We start from the raw sequence: 20,831 nt of genomic DNA on the forward strand, positions 1-20,831 counted from the left end.
GTTACACTTAGGGTTGCATTACTGCTACATAAAGTTAGGCTTAAGGTTAGCATTTGGGTATGGTTGCAAAGGGTGAAGGTTTTAGAGTTATCTTAGGTTTATTTTCAGGGTTAGTGTTTTGGCTTAGGGTTGGGTTTTAAGGATAAGGCTTGAGAGGATTAAAGTTAAGGTTAAGCTTATGTTAGGGTTAGAGCTATGGTGAGATTTAGGATTACATAGGGTTGGGGTAAGGTTAGGGTTGAGTAGGGGCTAGTTTTAGGGTGGGGTTAGTGTCAGGATTAGCACTAGAGTTTTATGGTTAGGGTTAGATATAGGGATACATATGGTTAGGGTTTCAGGGTTAGGGTGAGTATAAGGGTTAGGATAGTGTTACAGTTATTAATTATAACTGGGTTAGAGTTACTCTTAGGGCTTTAGTTAGCTGTAGGATTAGGGATATTACTAATGTTAGGTTACGGTTAAGGTTTGGGTTAGGTTTAATGGTTAGGGTGGGGTTAGGTTTATTATTAGGGTTAGGATTAAAGTTAATGTTTGGGTTAGGTTTAGGGTAGGGTTAGGTTTCTAGGCTCAGGGTTATAGTTAATGTTAGGGATAGCATTATGTTTATCGTGAGGGTTAGGGTACGATTAGAGTTACATTTAAAGTTCAGTATTTAGGGGTAGGGTTAGCGTTAAGGTAGGGGTTAAGGTTAGGTGAGATTTGGTTTTAGTGTTAGGGTTAGGTTATTTTAGCGTTAGGGTTAAGGATAAGGTTTCATAGAGTAAGGGTTAGGATTAGGATAGAGATAGTGTTAGGTTACCTTTAGGGTTTTAAGATTTAGATTAGGGTTTGGGGCTAAGGTTAGGGTTAAGATTAGGGTATTAAAGGTAGTGTCAGGGCTGGTGTAACGTTAGGGTTAAGGCTAGTGTTATGGTTTGGTTAGTGGTTAAGGTGGAATTTAAGTTTAAGGTTAAGGTTAGTTTTAGGGTTAGGTGTTAGAATTAGGGCTAATGTTGGGGTTGGGTGTTAAGGGATAGGGTTAGGGTTAGGGTAATGTTACATTGCATTAGAGTTATGGTTTTAGGGTTAGGGTTAGGGTTAGGATAGAATTAAGTTTAGGGTTAGCTTTACATTTAGGGTTATGGTTAGAGTAGGGTTAGTTGTTAGGGTTACATAATGTTAGGGTTAAGGATAGGGTTCATAATGTTATGATATATTAGGGTTATAGAGTTAGGGTTACATTGGACTATGATTATAATTTTAGGGTTATTGGTAGTTTTTGGATTAGTATTATAGTAGAACTTGGGTTAGCATTAGGTTTTTAAGATTTCAGTTAAGGTTGGTTTTAGATTAGGATTACTCTTAGGTGGGGTTTGATTGGCATTGGGTTTAAGGTTTCTATTTTCTAAAGGGTTAGTGTAGGGTAAAGGTTATGGTTGGGAGGGTAGGATTAGTAGTTAATGCTGAGTTTAGACTTCAGGTTCAGTGTGATCTGAAACCTAACCCCAATTTAACCCTAACCCTATTAAATCTTATTCTTAACCCAACTCTTTCTAACCCTAGCATCTAAATGTAGCCTAACCTTACCCTAAGCCTAACCTAAATCTAAAGCTAATAGTAATGCTAAACCTAACAATTCTATAACCCTAATTCCAAAACAGTAACCCTGTCCTAACACTAACCCTAAAATGCTAACCCTATGAAAATATGACACCCAAACATAACCCTAATCCTAACCTAAACATAACCCTAAATCAAATGCTGAACTTAATCCTTCCCTAATAATTCCCTAAACCTAACCCTATGTAACCCATCATTCCTTAACCCTAAACTTATCAAATTAAAACCAACCTCTAACCTTAATCCTAACCTAACCCTACATTCAACCTAACCTAACACTTACCTTAACCCTAACCTTAAGTCATAAACCTAAAACTGTGTTTTGTTTCAGGTGTCCCCCATAAACTTAGGTGTTCTGAATACTAGGTTCCCAGCTGCCGGAGACATGGAAATTAAAGCTTCCTGTAGGTGGTTTATTGTTGGGGGCAGGCTTATGGATGTTATCACCAGTTTCCCCATGCCAGTGTTTGGCACACTCTCCTGTTGCTATTATCTACCTGATGTTGGCTAGGGAGTGATGTCCACCCTCTGCTCATGACATTGTTTTCTCTTGCCATCATGGAGCTTACCCCTCGAAACTGAAAGCCAAAATAAACCTCTTTTTCCCCCACAAGCTTCTCTTGGTTTGGTGATTTCTACCAGCAATGTGAACCTGACTAAAACAGAAAAGTGGTACCAAAGGGTGGGATTGCTGCTAGATACCTGATGTGTTGCTTTGGCCATTTGGAGCTGATTTTTAAGAGGAATGTGGAAGGATTTGAAACCTCGGCCTAGGAGACACCTTGAAGTGCTGTAAGTGCAGCTTGATGGACTATTCTGGTCAGAGTTAAAAGAACTGAATGTAGTAAGAACTATGGACTGTGAGGTTTGGCTTATGAGGGTGAGAAAGAGCTTTGCTTGGACTGGGCTAGAAGCAGTTTCTGTGAGAGGCTTACTGTTTTAGCCATGTCCTGAGAACTTGTGCAAGGTTGAATTGCATAGGAAGGGACTGGTGTGTGCAGAGGAATATAGCACAGAAATGAAATCTTTGGGTCAAAACTTCTGCCTGTTCAGCTGCAATTATATGAGAGATTACAACCTTTGACATTGGGCAGCTGACCTGCACTGGGGCACAGGAAGAATGTAGACTCTTTTGAAGGGGCCTGAGTGCTCAAGGAGTGTCCTATTCTTCAAATTTTGCTTAATTCCCCCTGGATTAACAAATTGGCACCTGGTATTGTGGAATATAAGAAATGTAGGAAAGAGAGGGTCATTGTGTTTGCAGCACAGTTTTGTATTTTAGAATTAGCCACAGGCAGTATGAAGAAGGTTTGCTGGATGCATGCATGGAGACTTGATGGAGTTGTGAGGATGAACCGTGGCTTGCAGTGGAGACCCAGTGGAGATGCTGGGAACACAAGATGGCTGCTAAGGAGAGCTACCAATCTGGATGAAGTTTTATAGGACTGTGAGTAGCCTAGCTGGAGGGGCAGAATTGGAACTCCAGAGATTTGTTGCTGGTTAGAATTATCAGATTTGGAGATTTATCACTTACTAGAGTTGTTGGACTTGGAGCTACAGAGTATGATGTTTTCCCTGACTAGATCTTATATTGTTGAGTATTTCTTTTCCTTGCCCAATGCCATCATTTGCAGTGTGAGCCTTTATTAGGTGCCATTATGTTTTTTTGGTACTATGGCTCAGTTAAAAGACCTTGGAGTTTGGGGATGTTTGAACATCATTAGGGTTGATAAAAAAATGGGGACTTTTAAAGTTGGACTGAATGCATTGAATTTTATATCCTGTATGGTTATTTTATGGGGGCCAGGGGTGGAATGTGGTGGTTTAATTCAGGTGTCCCTCATAAACTTGAGGTGTTCTGAATGCTAGGTTCACCAGATGATGGCAACTGGAAATTAAAGCCTCCTGGAGGCAGTGTATTGTTGGTGGTGTTATCGCCAGTTTCCCCATGCCAGTGTTTAGCATACTCTCCTGTTGCTATTGTTTACTTGATGATGGCCAGGGTAGGATGTCCACTCTCTGCTCATGCCATCATTTTCTGCTGCCATCATGGAGCTTCTACCTTGAGCCTGTAAGCCAAAATAAACCTCCTTTTCCCCACAAGATGACTACAACGCTAACCATATGTAACCCTAACCATAACCCTAACCCTAACCTTGACCCCTAACTACATACGCCAACAATAAACCTAACTATAACCCTACATTTGACCCTAACCTTAACCCTAGATTTAACCTTACCCTAACTCTAACCCTAAAATCCTGACCCTAACCCTATCCCTACTAATATCCATAGTCTCTACCCTATCACCTAGCACCCAATCCTAAACCTAATCCTCACCCTAAATCTAACCATAATCTAACTCTGTTTATGGAACCCTAACTTAACCATACCCTAGCCCTAATAACATAACATGAACCCTAGCCCACATTCTAACAGTAAGGTCCTATGCCTAACTCTAACCCCAACACCTACTCCTACCATCAGCCTACTCTAATTCTAACCCTGACCCTAAAACCCTATGCCTCAACCTACCCTTAATCCCACCTAATCCCACCTAAAACTAACCATATAATAATAATGTTAATCTTCCCCTAATCTTACCATAACATTAACCCAAACACTAAACCTAAAACCCTTTCACCCTAACCCTATAAAACCTTATCACTAATCCTTACCCTATGTAACCCTACCACCTAACCCTAACCCTAATATTGCTATAAACTTAACCCTAAACTTAATGCTAACTAACCATTCCTTAACCATAACCCTACCTTAAACCTAACCCCATCCTTAACAGCTAATCCTAACCTTATCCCTATCCCTACCCTAACCCTTCACACGTGGAACCAAGACACTAACAAGTACCCTACCTTAACCCTAAAAATATATGAATTCTAATCCTAAATCCCTATGTCTAACACTAACCCTAACCTAATCGGATCTAACACTAACCCTGACCTTAACCTTGCAGACCTGAACCTAAAGCCTACCCTAACCCTAAAATAACCTAACCTAACCTAACATTATAAAGCCTTAACCTTAACACTATCCCTAACTCTAACTTTACCCTTACCTTAAACCTAATCTTAATCCTAAAACACTATCACTAATCTTAACTCTAATATTAACCCAACCTTAATCATAATTTATTTTTAAATCTAGTCTTAAACCTAACCCTATTCAAACTCAAACCCCTACCTTATGGAACCCTAATCCTTACCCTAACATTTCTGTAATCCTAATTCTGACCCTAATACTACTTAACCCTTACACTACCACTAATTTTGAAATCCTGTCACCCTAACCTAAAGTAATCCTAGCTATACCTATGTTAATTCTAACCCTACACTAACCCTAAAACCAATACTAGTGTTAACTCTAGCCTATTATCACCTAACCCTAACCTTAAGGCTAACCCTACATTAACCTATACCCTAAACCTAACCTAGTCTTAACCCTAACAATAACTCTATAAAGCCCTATCCTTAATTATAATGCTATGTAATCATAACCCTAAATCTGACCTTAACTCTAAATCCTTAATGCTAACCATACCTTTAACCCTAGTCCTAACCAAAGCTAACACTAAGTCTAACCCTATCTATCACCCTAAAACCCTAACACTAACCATAACCTGAACCCTAACCTTAGCCCAATGTCCATAACCTGATATCTATGTAACACTAACAATTAAGCCAAACTCTAACCATACCTACCCTACCATAAACAAAATGCTAATCTTAGCCCTGACCCTAACTCTAAATTTGAAGTAACCTAACATAACCTAATGGTACCCTAACCTCACATCCTTAACCTATTCTAGCCTAACTCTTTAGAACCCTGACCCTAAAATTAAAACTCTATCTCTAACCTTAAATACTAACCCACCTGTAACCTAACCCAATCTAATATTAACCCTAACCTATACTCCTAACCCCTAATATTATTTATGATCCTAACCCTAACTCCGAATAAACCCAACCTTAACCGTCAAATCCTAGTCCCAACCTAATCCCAACCCAACCTTTAACCATAATCATAACCCTAATACTAACCCTAACCCAAATCCTAGCTCTGACCTTACCCTAAAACCCTATTCCTAATGATAACCTTAACCCATCCCTAAATTAACTTAATCTAATCATAACTCTAACCTTAACCCTAAATCCTTAGTCTAAACCCAACCCTTAATGCTATTCATAACCTTAAACCTAACCCTAACCTTGCCATAATCCTAACTCTTAAACTCTAATCCTTACCCTATTAACCCTAACTCCAATCCAAACTTTAATCTTTTTTTTTTGGTGGCACACACCTTTAATCCCAGCACTCGGGAGGCAGAGGTAGGAGGATCAGTGTGAGTTTGACACCTCCCTGAGGCTACATAGTGAGTGAGACCCTACGTCTAAAAACAAACAAACAAAAATGACATTTACAAAAAGGCCTTGATAAATCTAAAAGAAAAGAACATGGAATAGCATCCCAAGCTGACAATACAACACCTTCCGAATGACTTGAAGATCCATGCATGGACTGCATGCCTTGGACAACAGAAAAACAGAAGCTTTGGAACAAGCTTTGAAAACATACCCAGTAAATACACCTGAAAAGTGGGGTGTGTGTGGGGGAACAGCTGAAACAGTTCCTGGAAGGACAAAGAAGGACTGCATGAAACAATATAAGGAGCTCCTTGAGATGGTCAAATCAGAGAAAGCTGCTCAAGAGCAAGTGCTGGGCACAAGTAGAGCCAAGGAAGGACAATATTCACTGTGTGTGCATTTTTATAACAAAACTAAAAATGCTGAACAACAACAACAACAAAAAGCCAGGCATGGTGACATACATTTTTAATCCCAGCACTCAGGAGGCACAAGTAGGAGGATCACTGACCAACCTTTAATCTTAATCCTGACCCTAATACTAACACCAACCCAAACCCTAACTGTAACCCTAACCCTGAAGCCCTAGCACTGTCCTAACTCTAATGCTTAACATCTAACCCTAACTGTAAACTTAGTGATAACCATTACTCTACTTCTACCCTAAGCCTAATTGTAACCCTAACACTGAACCCTAACCCTAACGCTATGTAACATTAACTCTAAACCTATCCCCAAACATTCGTCCTGTAACTCTTAACCCTAACCCTGACTCTAATACTAATTCTTAACTTTAACCCTAGTACTAAGCTTACAGTAATCCTAAGTTTTAAATTTAAAACCCTAACCTTAACTTGACACTAAAACTGCTTTAATCCTCATCCTAAAACTCTAACCCTTATGCTAAGGAAACCTTACACTATCCATAACCCCAACCCTACCCTAACCATATCTATAGCCTTCTTATAGCCTTATTATAACCCTTAACCAACCTAAACCCTTTATTCCAAACCCTAACCAATATGTAACCCTCAGATTAACCATATGCAAAGCCTAACCCTAACCAAATACCACCAACTGTAATACTAAAACTAAACCAACCTTAACCCTGTCCCTAAAACATTAATGCTGACTCTAATACCAATTCTATCCTAACACTAACCCTAACTCTAAAACCCTAACCCTAACCTTATGTAACTCCAAATGTCACCATCCCTAATCTTAGCATAATATCAACCCTAACTCTAACCTTTATATTATAAAATCCTATCCCTTACACTAATCACATATAACTCTCACCCAAATGCAACTTGGTCTCTTTATTGAATGGCTTCATGAGAGACTGAATGCAGGAGTTGAGGGTACATACTACCCTAAATGGGAATTGAATTTACTGGAAAATCTGGAAGTAGACTCTGAAGTATAGTTTTGGGGGAATATACCAAGGGAACTTAGGTTTGTGCTGCTAAGTCTATGTGGCCAAATGTACCTGGAGAGCTTGCAGCATGGAGCTCAGAGTGCACTGCTTGTCTGCAAGCAAAGGTGTTGGAATGATACACAAGGTCTGTGTTGGTATGAACTGGATCTGAGTTCTGCCTGGCACACTGACCTTGGGGTTACCAGCAAAACACACAGGCAAAAAGGCAGTGAAGGCCTGTGCCAGGAGGGAGCAATGGTGCCATTTATGTCACTTCTTTGGTCTGTCACAGTGGTGGGCTATAAAAACCCCATGGCCTTTGAATCACCATCTGTGTGCAATTCCTAAAAAACAATATTTAGGCAAAAAGGTCTCTCTAGTTTTCCAAGTACTTCAGGAAGCATGCCCACTTTACCTTGTATTAACAAATACTTGTGGCCTATGTGAGATTAAAGTGTGGCAGGAACATAGATGAAGACCAAGAGAAGGCCAGGCATAGTGAAATGCAGCTATAATCCCAACACAAAGAAGGTGAAGGCAGGAGGATCTTCGTCAGTTCTAAGCCATTGTCGGTTCTGGGCTGTTAGGATGTAGATGTGGTCACTGGAAGCGGCTTGGCTGCCTAGGACTAGGACCAGGTGGGAAAACAAGAGCAGCCTTCTGTGGTTTTTTATTTATTTTTATTTTATTTTATTTTTATTTTTTTTGTCTTTCGAGGTAGGGTTTCACTCTAGCCCAGGCTGAGCTGGAATTCACTCTGTAGTCTCAGGGTGGCCTCGAACTCACAGCAATCCTCCTACCTCTGTCTCCTGAGTGCTGGGATTAAAGGCGTGTGCCACCATGCCCGGCTCAAGACCAACTTTCTTTTGCCAAGGAAAACCAAGGCCTTTGTTGGGGTCGTAGAACAGCCTCCCCGCTTAGAGAACTCAAAGGACCATGCATCTGCATCTGCTACTCACCATTGCCTCAGTGGCTCCCAGCATCCCAGCATGTAGGTTGAAGTTCAGGAAACACAGTTTCCCCTCTACCTCTCAGAAATCCATAAAAATGAGAGGTCCCTTTGTCCCTTCCAGAGTCTTTCTCTGTTGTCTGTCTCCTTCTTTCTGTCTCTCTCTACCTCTCTCTTTTCTCCCTCTTCTCTATTTCACTCTCCTTCAAACCTTACCCATGCCAACTGTGGCCTGGTATTACAGCTCTCTGAATAAAGCTTCAATTCTAAAAGGGTAATTTATCTCAGCTCTTTCTGTCATCCAGTCAGGCTCTTCCTGCCCTCTCCTCTATTCCTCTCCTCTCCTCATTATCTATAATAGTCAGACTTTGTCAGAAAAATAAGAGAAATCACGAGAAGGCATGGTTTAGATGATTTATGATGAGATCTCCTGGAATGGGTTGGTCCAGGAAGTAGCATAAACTTCCTACAGACTTTAAAATGAAGAGTGCAGCTGCCTTTCCACACCATCTTCTGACCCTGACAGATTTCCCCAGAAGGCAATGGACAAAAGATCCCAGGGACAGCCTGATAGAACCTGCCAGATAAACACTTAACTAGCATGGCATCTTGTTGCTTGCACTGGGTTTGTAAGCACTCCCTGTTTGGGGAAAAGCTAACTGAGCAGATGTAGTGAGCTCAGGTGGAAAAAGCGAGCTCCGGAGCTCAGGAGGTGAATTCAGGTTCTGTCTGCCTGTCTGTCCCGGGCTGGCTTACTAGTTACTGGAATAAGTGTGCTGTGACTCTGGCCAAGAAACACGCATTATAACCTAGTCAGTCTCTCACCCCTGGCCACGTGGAGCGCAGTCGTTAGAACAAAGAACAGAACCTGTGGTTACCATTGCCAACGACAAAATCTATTACCTAACAAACCAGTTGCTACTTAACAAAGAAGTAACTGTAGGTATCAACAAGGAGTTCTTGAAAATTGGAAATTTTTTCAGTTCTTCCAAGGTATGCCCACTTGGGGTCGCTGTTGAAGGCCGATTCACTTTTAATGGAGAAACTAGAGAAAAACTGCCCATGGTCTTGAAATAAGCTGTGGAGTTTAAGTAACACTAACTGATATGCCTGTGGAAAAGAGTATGGAGGATTTGCCTCACAAAAGATGCTACAGATCAGTTTGTAAAATCCACAACTACAATTTAATAGCATTATTTTTTGAAGTCCACCTACTCTTGGCAGATACTTGTAATCTGTTTTATCCCTGAATTCAATCATGCACTATTTACTTCTTTCTCTGACTCCTCTCTCCCTTTTTTTCTTCTCTCATTATTTATATATCTGAATCCTGTACTGGGAAGTTAGTACAAATGACAACTTAAGGTCAGGAATCCAATCTATTAAGACAACTTACTTGTAAGAGACAAGCATTAGAAGCTGAAAAAATTAAGTTTATTTTTAGTTGCAGTCCAAGAAATTAAAGAGTAATAGACATGCATTTATGTGAGCAGACAATTTGCTTTACCCAAAGGAAACAGCTGACTGAAAAAAAAATATGATTCATTTTCTTAAATTTCATGTGCATAGGTGTTTGAAGATTTGCTGTGAGGGAAAAGCACAACATCTTGGCATTAACCAGCTCTGGGCTGCATTCCTGACTCTGACACTTACTGTCTGGGTGACCTTGGTTAAATCAATTATCACGCCTGAGTTATGGATTCACATTTTCAGCGCTGATTTCCTGTATGTGGTTGTGGGAATTCAGAGAACTTGCATATAGGAGTTTTGGGTATGTGAAGGTTGCAGACTGGGAACTTTGTATGCTGTGACAAATGAAGATGCTTGGTTTTCATCACAGCATCATTGTGGGAATTTGAGATGGAAATGAATTTTGAGAGGCAGCATAATGCTGAGGCGTAGAGCAGTGGCACTGGAACAAGACCAGCCTGGGGTTGGGTCGCAACGCTTAGAAGTGATGCCCTGAATCAGGGTCCCAACTTCCTCTTTGCTGGATGGTGTGCACCAAGCATGAGGAGGGAGTCTTAAGTGGGCTCTAGTCTGCCAGCATGTATGGACTGTGCTGAACAATCTCCTGTAGCCATGAACATCTTTATTGCTGTGGCATCAAGCTGTGAGGGACCTGTGAGCCCTATAGGTGGAAAAACTTCTGAACAGTTCTTAGCACAGGTGAAGCTCAGTGTATGCCGACATTGGCTGGATGCTGCCTGCTGAGAGGCTGGGGTCCTTGTGTTCTAACAGGGATGAGAGTCTCTCAAAGTAGATTCTCCTTTGTCTCCATTTCTCTTTCCTATTAACCAGATGAACTTAAGGGGCTGTCATCAGTTTTAATCCATGTCTTTTCTTCTTTTATTCTAACACTTGTTCCACTAGTACAGAAAATAACATGTCGTTTACTTCACTTTGGATTCTCAACTATATTCACAGTAAGCCTGGATTTTACAAATAAAAACCTACTATTTCAGCTCTGGGTTCTACAATTGACTTAGAAACACAAGACCCTCTTTCTGAAGACACTGCACACTTTGGTTGCAGGCTATTGAGAAATCAAGTCAAAACTTAACTGGAATCCTCCTCCCCACTGACTGGTAGTCATAGTGCTGGAAAGTCCTATGTAGCCTGCTGGGGGAGAAAAGTCATCGATGTTTGTAACCAGCAGTGGACCCTGTAAGCGATACAATGGGCCACCTAGGCAAGATCTGCAATAGCAGCATGTCTTTTGGGGGGCTAACTAACTGCTTTCTAATTCAATTTGAGGCCTGTTCCATGGGTGGGAATTCATGCTGGCACTGAAAACCTATCAAAAGCCTTTGGCTGACAAGGTTACAAACACTAGGGGAGAGGTTACTACACTTGTTCGACTACATGGTTATATTATGCCCATCAAATACAATTATCCTCTAAACATTCATGTTTATGCCTTTGTATTAGTGTTTCTCTCACTTTATTTTTTATTTTTTTTTTTGAGGTAGGTTTTCACTCTAGCTCAGGCTGACCTGGAATTCACTACGTATTCTCAGGGTGGCCTTGAACTCATGGCAATCCTCCTACCTCTGCTGGTATTAAAGACGTGCGCCACTACGCCCGACTTTTTGTTTGTTTTTTTGAGGTAGGGTCTCACTCTAGTCCAGGCTGACCTGGAATTCACTATGTAATCTCAGGGTGGCCTCGAATTCATGGTGATCCACCTAACTCTTTCTCCCAAGTGCTGGGATTAAAGGCATGTGCCATCACGCCCAGCTCTCGCTTTTTATTAGAGAAGTTTTTTCTTTTCAGATGGCCATGAATTCTGGGAAGAGTCAAAACTCATCAATGTTCTGAGACGTAGTGACAGGTGCTTGCACAGTACTCAATGACACCTCTCTATCACACTCTCCAGTGGTTCACAATGGGGAATGAGTGATTTGAAAAGCTGTCTTTAGGGCACAACGTGGTTGTATTCATGACCTCACAGCAGCTATTTTTACCTGCACAAGACCTGCATAATATTAGGCCCATCATCAAGTTTCCCTGTATGGTGAAGGTGGGCAAGGAAAAAGACAGACATCAATGTAAAAAGGCCAGCAGTAGGAAAGAAGAGGTTTAATGAAGAGGGTAGGGGACAAAGGAATGTGGTGGGGGGGACTATGTAAAATTAAATAGTTTTCAATTTTAGTATTAATCAAAAAAGAAACATATGACACTAGTACTGGTTATTTCTCATTTTCCCCCTGCTGAGGGAACCCCTCCGCTCAGATTGTTCAAGGGCTCAGAGAGAAGTAAGGTGTAGAGTTAGAAGATGCTGGGGTAAAAACATTCATTTTATTTTACTGCATATGTTTTAATTTAGAGCATATTTTCCTTTGATGCAATTAATTCTGAGAGATCTTAAGCACAATTTGGACTTAAAATGGATTCCTACCTCTATTGTCTGAAGTTAATGTGTTTTAAAATCCGGATTGAGTCCTTTTATCAGCTGTTCCTGGAGCCACTGAATGAGGGCAGCTGTTGGTTAATTGAGATAACTACGTTTTTTTCTACAAAGCAATTGGAGAACTCATGCTTTATGGATCAGGTTACCACTCAACATCACCGCATTCTCCTGTTCTCTGGCCATTATTAGTACATTTCAGGGAAGAGAAGTGATCACAGGGCAGAAAGACCACTCATGATGTGCTTCTGTGATTAGCATGGGATGGGGTAGGATGTTCTCTCAATGGCTGTGATTGTAATGAAATACTCCAGATGAAATAAAATGAGACATGCTAAGGTCTATCCCAGGGCCAAATTTAGATTAGAGTCTATGTTTCTAAACCTTGACAACAAGGATTTTTTTTTCTTCTTTTAAAGTATTTTTAAGTAGCTGTAAATAATGACCACACACACACACACACACACACACACACACACACGGTGTGACAGACTACATGATCATCATTATAACCTAAAATATATCTGTTAACTGAGAAATATCACTGACCTATGATGTAGAAAACCACAAAATTATTTAGCATTTTATTTTTTCTTTATAAACAAGTTGTTTACACAGTAACCCACACTCACATCACAATTCAAATTGTCTTACCTATTTCTTCATCTACAAATGGATTATGATGATGACATTTCTCTGTGGAATGACACATCATAGTGTTTTCTGCACAGTAGAACAGAAAGATACTCTTCAGTTTACTTTCAGCTTTGTTTTTCTGCAACTTTGCATAGTACCTTTTATATACCAAAGAAAAAAATTGTAAAATGATTCCCTGGGATGAGACCAGAAAAGGTTATCAATAAGTATCATCTTGGTTTACCACAAATATGTCAACATTCATAATGAAATATCAAGGCTTCTGTTTTCATAGTAAACCAAAAGAGGTATATGTGTGGTATTTAAACAACAAATGACTTCCTTTCAAAGTTTATATGGGAAGGTGTTCTTTAATAGAATGTACTTCTCAGGAATGTGTCAAGGGACAGTTCTATTACTTCATTATCTCATAATTCATGGACACTTTTGAATCTATGAAACGTAGGGAGGATTGTATAATAAATCAGCTTCAACAGTTATCAGCACATGTCCAGTCTAGTTTCCTACAATCTCCCTTCTATTGATCACCATTTTGTAGATGGTTTCAAAGAAGATTCTAGAAGTTGTATCAGTTGATTTGTGCTATTTAACATGCATGGCTAATCACTATGCATCTTTCAAGGACTCTTCCAAAGACATAATAATAATATGATTGTCACACTGAAGGAATTCACAAGTCCTACGACCAATAAATATTGAGTGAGTAAAAATCCTACCTTACAAATCCTTCCTTTTCATTTGTATAGTAACTATACTTACATGATTTACATAAAGCTTTTAGTTGACATGTATCTTGAGTCTCATTTAATGTCTAGCTTTGTATTTTTATCAAATGGCTACCTACCAAAAACAATCTAGAAATTCAATGGAATGTCAATCAGAATTTCAGCACCATCCTTAGAAAAAAAAATAGGAAAAAGAATCCTGAAATTTACATGAAAGTACAAAATACCTCAGACAGCCAAAGAAAAATAAAATAAAAATACTGCTTGAAGTATTACCATACCTGAAGTGAAGTTACACTATGAGCCTATGATGATAATAATAATAAAAAGCATATACTGCCAGGTGTGGTGGTGCATGCCTTTAATCCCAGCATTTAGGAGAGGTAGAAATATCACTGTGAGTTCAAAGCCAGCCTGGGACTAGAGAGTGAGTTCTTGGTCAGCCTGAGGTAGAGTGTGACACTACCTTGACAAAAACAAGAAACAAAATAAAATGACAAAAACAGCAGCATATACTGCCACAAAACCACATGCAGAACAATGGAATAGAAGAGCCAGACATCACCCCATAGCATGACAGCCCCCTGATTTTTTTAAAGTTTTTTAAAATTATTTTTACTTATTTCTTTGAGAGGGACAGACAGAGAAAAAGGCAGAGAAAGAGAGAGAGGGGGGGAGGAGAGAGAGAGGGGCAGAGAGAATGGGCATGCCAGGGCCTCCAGCCACTGCATACGAACTCCAGATGCATGTGCTCGCTTGTGCATCTGGCTAACGTGGGTCCTGGGGGGAATTGAGCCTTGAACCGGGGTCCTTAGGCTTCACAGGCAAGTGCTTAACAGCTAAGCCATCTCTTCAGCCCCTGAGTTTTAATAAAGATGACAAAAACACATATTGGAGAACAGAGATATCATCTTCAACAAATAGTCCTGGGAACACTGGATATCCACACATACAATAACTATGTCAGATCTGTACCTCTCATCAACAAAAGTCCACTCCAAATGCATCAAAGACCCCAATTCAAGACCTGAATCTCTCATTTAAAATTTATGAACCACTGGATTTGATTTGCTAATATTTGTGTCCATGCCCAATGGGGAATAGTGATCCCAAGAGTTTTTTCCTTTTGTGATTATTTTTTATCTAATATTTCTATCAGAGTAATACAGGCCCCATAAACTGAGATGGCAAGCATTTCTTTCCACTTGTCTTTTCTGCCAGAGTTTGTGTAGTACTGGTTTTATTGTTTGGTAGAATTTCCCAGTGAAGTAATCTGGGCCTGGAGTTTTCTCTGTTGGGAGAATTTAAATTGTCAACTCAATTCATTTAATAGGTGTAGAATTATTCATATTACCTACTTCAGCTTGAGCTTTTTTTTTTTTATTAGTTATGGATATACTCAGATTGTAAACAGCATATGCTGGTACCATTCTTACCTTAATCCCTGTGCCCCCCTCCAAAGGTACCCTCCTTGTTGGGGATGCCGGTGATCCCCATGGGGATTGTGGGTCATGCATTGTGGGGGTAGCCATCATTTATGGGGAAGAGACAATGTCTCTGTGTATAATGTCCCAATTTGTGGTTGTAACAATCTTTCCGCCCCCTCTTCAGTGAATTTCCCTGAGCCATGTTGGGTTCATTTTAGATCTACTTCAGTGAAGGGCTCTTGGGAGCCTCTGTGTCTCTGGATCTCTGCTTTGGTAGGTGTTGAGTGTCCTCAGTGTCTATCTCCCTCACTAAGAATGCAGCATTGGGTGAAGTTTTATAACTGATTTCCTTTAAGGAACTTCTTTATTTTAGTTTAGTTGTATACTTCATTGACATAAATAATGTCCTTATTATTCTTGTAGTGCCTCCAGGGACTATGGTGATGTCTTTATGTTCACTCTGTTTGTAATGTGTGCTCATTTCCATCACCAGTCTTCTAGGGGCTTAGCTATTTTACTAATCTTTTCAAAAAGCCAGGTTTTAGTATAATCAATTTCCTTTATACTTTTTCTGTTCCCAGTTTTACTGGTTTCTACTTATTATTGCTTTTTCTTGTTCTAGTTTTCTCTTCTGCTGATATGGGAGTAATCACTGATTTGAGACCACTTTTCTAACAAAAGCATTTCATATCTTAAATTTATCTTTACATATTAACTTAGCTATATTGTGTAATTTTCATGTGGTATGATTTTTTTATAATTAGTTTTCTATTCTGCAAGTACAGGCAGTTTGGTACCATTATTAGACTCATCCATGACCTACCCCCTCCCTATTGGCCCCTCCTTGTTGAGGTATATGGGTCGTGCATTGTGGAGTTAGCCCACAGTTATTGATAACGATAAATGTCTCTGCATATCATGACCCAACATGTGGCTCTGACATTCTTTTTGCCCCCTCTTCCACAAAATTTCCCTGGGTTCATTTTTGGTCTGCTTCAGTGATAAGGTGTTGGGGGCCTCTGAGGCTCTGGCTCTCTGATTTGGTAGGTGTTGATTTTTCTCTGTGTTGGTCTCCTTGCCCCTTGTGCTGGTATCCAGTTCATCAGGAAAGCAGCACCCTTGCTTGTTTTGCCAATTTTCCTTAGTTTCAGCCAGGGCCCTTTTGAGGTATGATGGGGTGGCTCTCTCCTTAGGATTTGCATCTATCTGAAAAAGAGAAGCAGATTCTCCAAAGGAGAGTAAGTTAGCACCAGGACAAATGAAATAGCCCTTACTTTTTTTTAATAGAGAGTTTAATAGGTGTAGGCCCTCTTATAGCCCATGATTGATGGTAGCTTGATATTGGAGAGTGGGCTTATGTTTGGATATGGTTCTGACTTGTTTCCCAGCTCCACCTATGGGTCTCGTACCACTGAGGGGATCCGTTAGCCAAATCAAGAGCAGTTGGTTCCCCACCATGGCTGTGTTCCACTATTGCACTTGTGTGGGCATCACAACAGGTTATTTACTACTAAGTAGGTTGGGCCATGAGTTGCTTGGGCAGATATTGTTCATTTGCCCCAGTCGCCCACGTAGCACCTTCTGGCACTAGACACGCTGACTGTCTGGGGACTGACTCTCTCGTGGCTTCCAGCCATGCTGTTCCATTTTACGTGTCAGCTGCATATGGTGTCTTCGGCAATAGGGTCTTACCACTAACCTTTGGTGGGTCATCAAGTACTCTGATAGAAATCTGTCATTCTTTTAGAAAACCTTGTAGGTTTCTCTGATCAAAAGCTCATTGTGGTTGATAGCCCCATGCTGGTACTGGGAGTTACAGGTCAATGCCCCCTAAGAAAATTAGGAAAAAAGGTAACTAATATATAGGAGTATATAGGAGTTAGAGAGCAGAGAGAGAGAGAGAGAGAGAAAGAGAGAGAGAGAGAGAGAGAGAGAGAGAGAGAGAGAGAGAGAGAGAGAGAGAGAGAGGGAGGGAAGATGTAGAGTATTTAGGATAGACTTGATCCTACCCTCTTCAGTGTCTTGTAGTTCAGGTGTTTCCTGTAAGGGCCTGGTGAAGGTTCAGCCATTTGGTCTGCCTTTTAGGAAGTAGAATTTTATGGTACCATTGCCGTTTGGGTCTCGATTAGTGTTTCCCACCCCTTTGATACCCTTCCCTCCCTCCCCATTCCTCCTGGTGTCTAGTCCATGAGATGCTGGCTGGGTATGTAAGGTATCTTGGGTAGATTCAGGTTAGGTGTTATAGATGAGTGAGACTATGTGGCAATTTTTTTTCTGTGATTGGGTAAGTTCACTGAGAATGATCTGTTCCAGGTTCAACCATTTTCCTCAAATTTCTTTGTGTCATTTTTTCTTACTGCTGTATAGAATTCCATTGTGTAGATATGCCACATCTTAGTTATCCATTCTTCTAGTAATGGGCATCTGGGTTGATTCCAGCTCTTAGCTATTACGAATTGAGTTGCTACAAACATGGCTGAGCAAATCTCTCTGGCCTGTGGTTTGAAGGTTTTAGGGTAGATGTCCAGTAAGGGAATAACTGGGTCTGTTGGTATCTCTATAGTCAGCTTTTTCAGGAGTCTCCATATTGCTTTCCAAAGTGGTTGTACCATCCTACATTCCCACCAACCGTGGATGAGTTTTCCTGCTTCTCCACATCCTCACCAGCATTTATTTTCATTTGATTTTTTGATGTTTTCTCTCCTTATTGGGGTCATAGTTGTTTTAATTTGATTAGGGATGATGAACATTTTTCTTAAGTGTGTGTTTGCTATTTGTATTTCTTCTTCTGTGAACTGCCTGTTCATCTCTTTGCCCCATTTTTGTGAGTGGGGTGTTTTCATTCAATTCAGAATATATTCCAGCTGTCTTGTGACATTCTCTTTGGTTCATGGATTATTTAAAAGTGTGTTATTTAATTTACAAAAATTTGAAGATGTCCTGATGTTTTTATTACTGATTTCAAGGTGAAATTCTTATAGTTAGAATATATAGTTGGTATGACCGCATTTCTTTTAATGTCTCAGTGTTGTTTTCTGGCCTACATTGTAGTCTGTCTTGGTGAATATTCCATATGCACTGGCAAAACTACCTGCTCTTCTTTGTTGGTTGAGGTATTCTGACCACATCCGGATGAGTTGTTTAGTGCAGGGCAGTTTGAATTTCACTTCCGCCACTGAATTCTGCCTCCTCACGTTTCTGGTGGGGTGGCAGCAAGTGGGATCTTTGTTCCCCGTCCTCTCAGGCTGGGGGTCTGGTGTTGGTGTGCGCCAGCTCGGATGCAGCCCAGCATAGCTCCACAGACACTGAAAAGATGGCTTCAGATCTGGAACAGTTACGTTCTCATTTAATGAAAGGATAGGCAATACTAAGAAAACTCTGTCATTAAGAAATCTTGGCCAGGGCCTGGAGAGATGGCTTAGTGGTTAAGTGCTTGCCTGTGAAGCCTAAGGACCCCCGTTCAAGGCTTGGTTCCCCAGGTCACACGTTAGCCAGATGCACAAGGGGGAGCACGTGTCTGGAGTTTGTTTACAGTGGCTGGAAGCCCTGGCGTGCCCATTCTCTCTCTCCCCCTCTCTATCTTTCTCTCTGTGTCTGTTGCTCTCAAATAAATAAATAAAAAATGAACAAAGAATATTAAAAAAAAAAAAAAAGAAATCTTGGCCAGGAACCTGCCTTGAAGAATATATTAAGTAAAATAGGAGCTGAAATCATTATAGTAAATGAACTTCTAAATGAATTTGAATTGGAAATCCAGTATCAAGAACAAACCAGTGCTTCATTGAAGGAATTCTGTGAATCTCTTGAAGAAGATTTCAAAGATGTGGAACATCTCAAAGATAACATTCCTTCCCATTTGCCTCAAGTGGCAGCAACCCAGAGCTTGGTTAATGGATCAGAACTTAACCTTCAAGAACCAAAGTTGAAGAACCTGTCCCAACAAGGAAACCCTCAAAAGAACAAAGAATTATTTAAAAAAATGCCATTTATAAGTACTGATGTGTTCAATGGTGTGCCTGCATACATGAACTCTCATTTAACTTATTGTCAAATTAATGATATTATTAAAGAAATCAACAAGGCAGTAGCTAGTAAATACAAGATCATGCATCAACCAAAAGCATCTATGAATTCTGTGAATAGAAATCTCTACCACAGGTTTATTAATGAAGAAACAAAAGACACTAAAGGTCATTATTTCATACTGGAAGCTGACATAAAGGAGTTCACGACTTTGAAAGCTGACAAGAGATTTCATATCATCCTGAATATTTTGCGACTTTTCCGGCAGTTATCAGAGGCCCGAGGGGGCGGGATTACCCGCTATGTCATAACTTGAGGCCTTTGTGAGCATTGGAACTAACTGGAAGTAGTGTGTAGAAGCTAGTCTTATAGTTTTATTACATATAATTTCCTGGTCTTGTTTCTTATAGAAATAAAACCTCTTTTGGGTAAAGCACATACATTTTCAAAATTTATTGCCTTTAGGGAAATAGATGGAAATGGAACCATTATGTTAAGCAAAAACTCAGACTCAGACAAATAATGCATATTTTCTCATATGCAGAGCCTAGATTTGAAGTTACATTTGTGTGTGTGTATATATGTGTATATGTGGAAATAGAAAGGGCCTCAAGAAGTAAGAGGTCTTAAGGAAGGAGGTAAAGAGGGTAATGGACATGTACCAGGAAACAGAAGTGGGGAGTGTTTGGGAGCCAGCCAGAAGGGGTTAGGAAGCACAGGGGAGGGCAATGAGAGAGGGACAAATTAGAACAAAATGTAACGACTATCCAAATGCAATAATGAAACCCGTTGCCATGTGTGCTTACTTAAAATTAATTTTAAAAGCTCCTTGTTTTTTAGCTGATATTTAAGCATCTGCCATATAAAGGGTATGTGCTGGCACAGAATAGAACTCACATCTACTTTGTGTGTAGTGACAGTGCTGCAGACCTCAGTGACATGGGTATAGATGTGACACTGGGAAAGAAATGTTAAGATAAGGTCAAAGATAATTCCATCGAAGACACTTAGTTGACATGTTTCCTAGAAGTGGGTTTGAAGGCAGCCTGGCCACCTGACTGATGTGCCTCCCCCCTGTGTCCTTAAGGGGCAGCTATGTAATGAAACTGTAATGACATATATCTAGACACTGATTGTATAATAAATACATATTGCATATTAAAAATATAAGTTGTTTAGTGCTTCTGTTACATTGCCATTCTGATTTTCTCTGTGTTAATCCTATTAATAATGGAGTTAAATTTTCTAATATAATTGTTGTCTTATAAATTTCTTCTTTCAGTTCAGACCTCACTTTTTGAAGGTCTCATGCACTTTGTTTTGTACTGTGTTCTTGGTGAGTTGACCTTTAATTATTACAAAACAATATTGTTTCTTACTATAACCTTCCTTGTTCAAACATGTAGTTTGATATTAATGTAGTCACTCTAATTTTCTTTTGATTAGTGTTAGCATGGCATATAATTTTTCATGATTATAGATTTAATTGATTATCCTTGGATTTTTTTGACAGTCTATTATTGGTTGTTGTTTTTGTATCTTATCTCATAATTTTACTTTTTTCTAGGGTCGTTTAGACTGTCACAATTTTTGTAATTATTGATAATATTGAATTTAATTTTCCAATTTCTTCATTGTTTTCAATATATTCTATCTTCACTTTGGTTCTCTTCTCCAGTGTTTGAAATAGCTGAATATTTTTATGATTCCATTAGTAAAAGTGAGACATAGAGAGAGCCAAT

The 20,831-nt window shown here is 39.9% G+C and overlaps 1 protein-coding gene and 1 pseudogene across 1 annotated transcript in view; both read left to right on the forward strand.

Moving 5' to 3' along the window:
* Positions 1-20,831, forward strand: part of LOC101615125 (zinc finger protein 829-like) — a 168,230-nt gene that overhangs the window by 87,486 nt on the left and 59,913 nt on the right. The window lies entirely within an intron of this gene.
* LOC101596197 lies at positions 18,380-19,405 on the forward strand (annotated as a pseudogene).

Source organism: Jaculus jaculus, chromosome 16, assembly GCF_020740685.1.
Source record: "Jaculus jaculus isolate mJacJac1 chromosome 16, mJacJac1.mat.Y.cur, whole genome shotgun sequence".
NCBI classification, from domain to species: Eukaryota; Metazoa; Chordata; class Mammalia; order Rodentia; family Dipodidae; genus Jaculus; species Jaculus jaculus.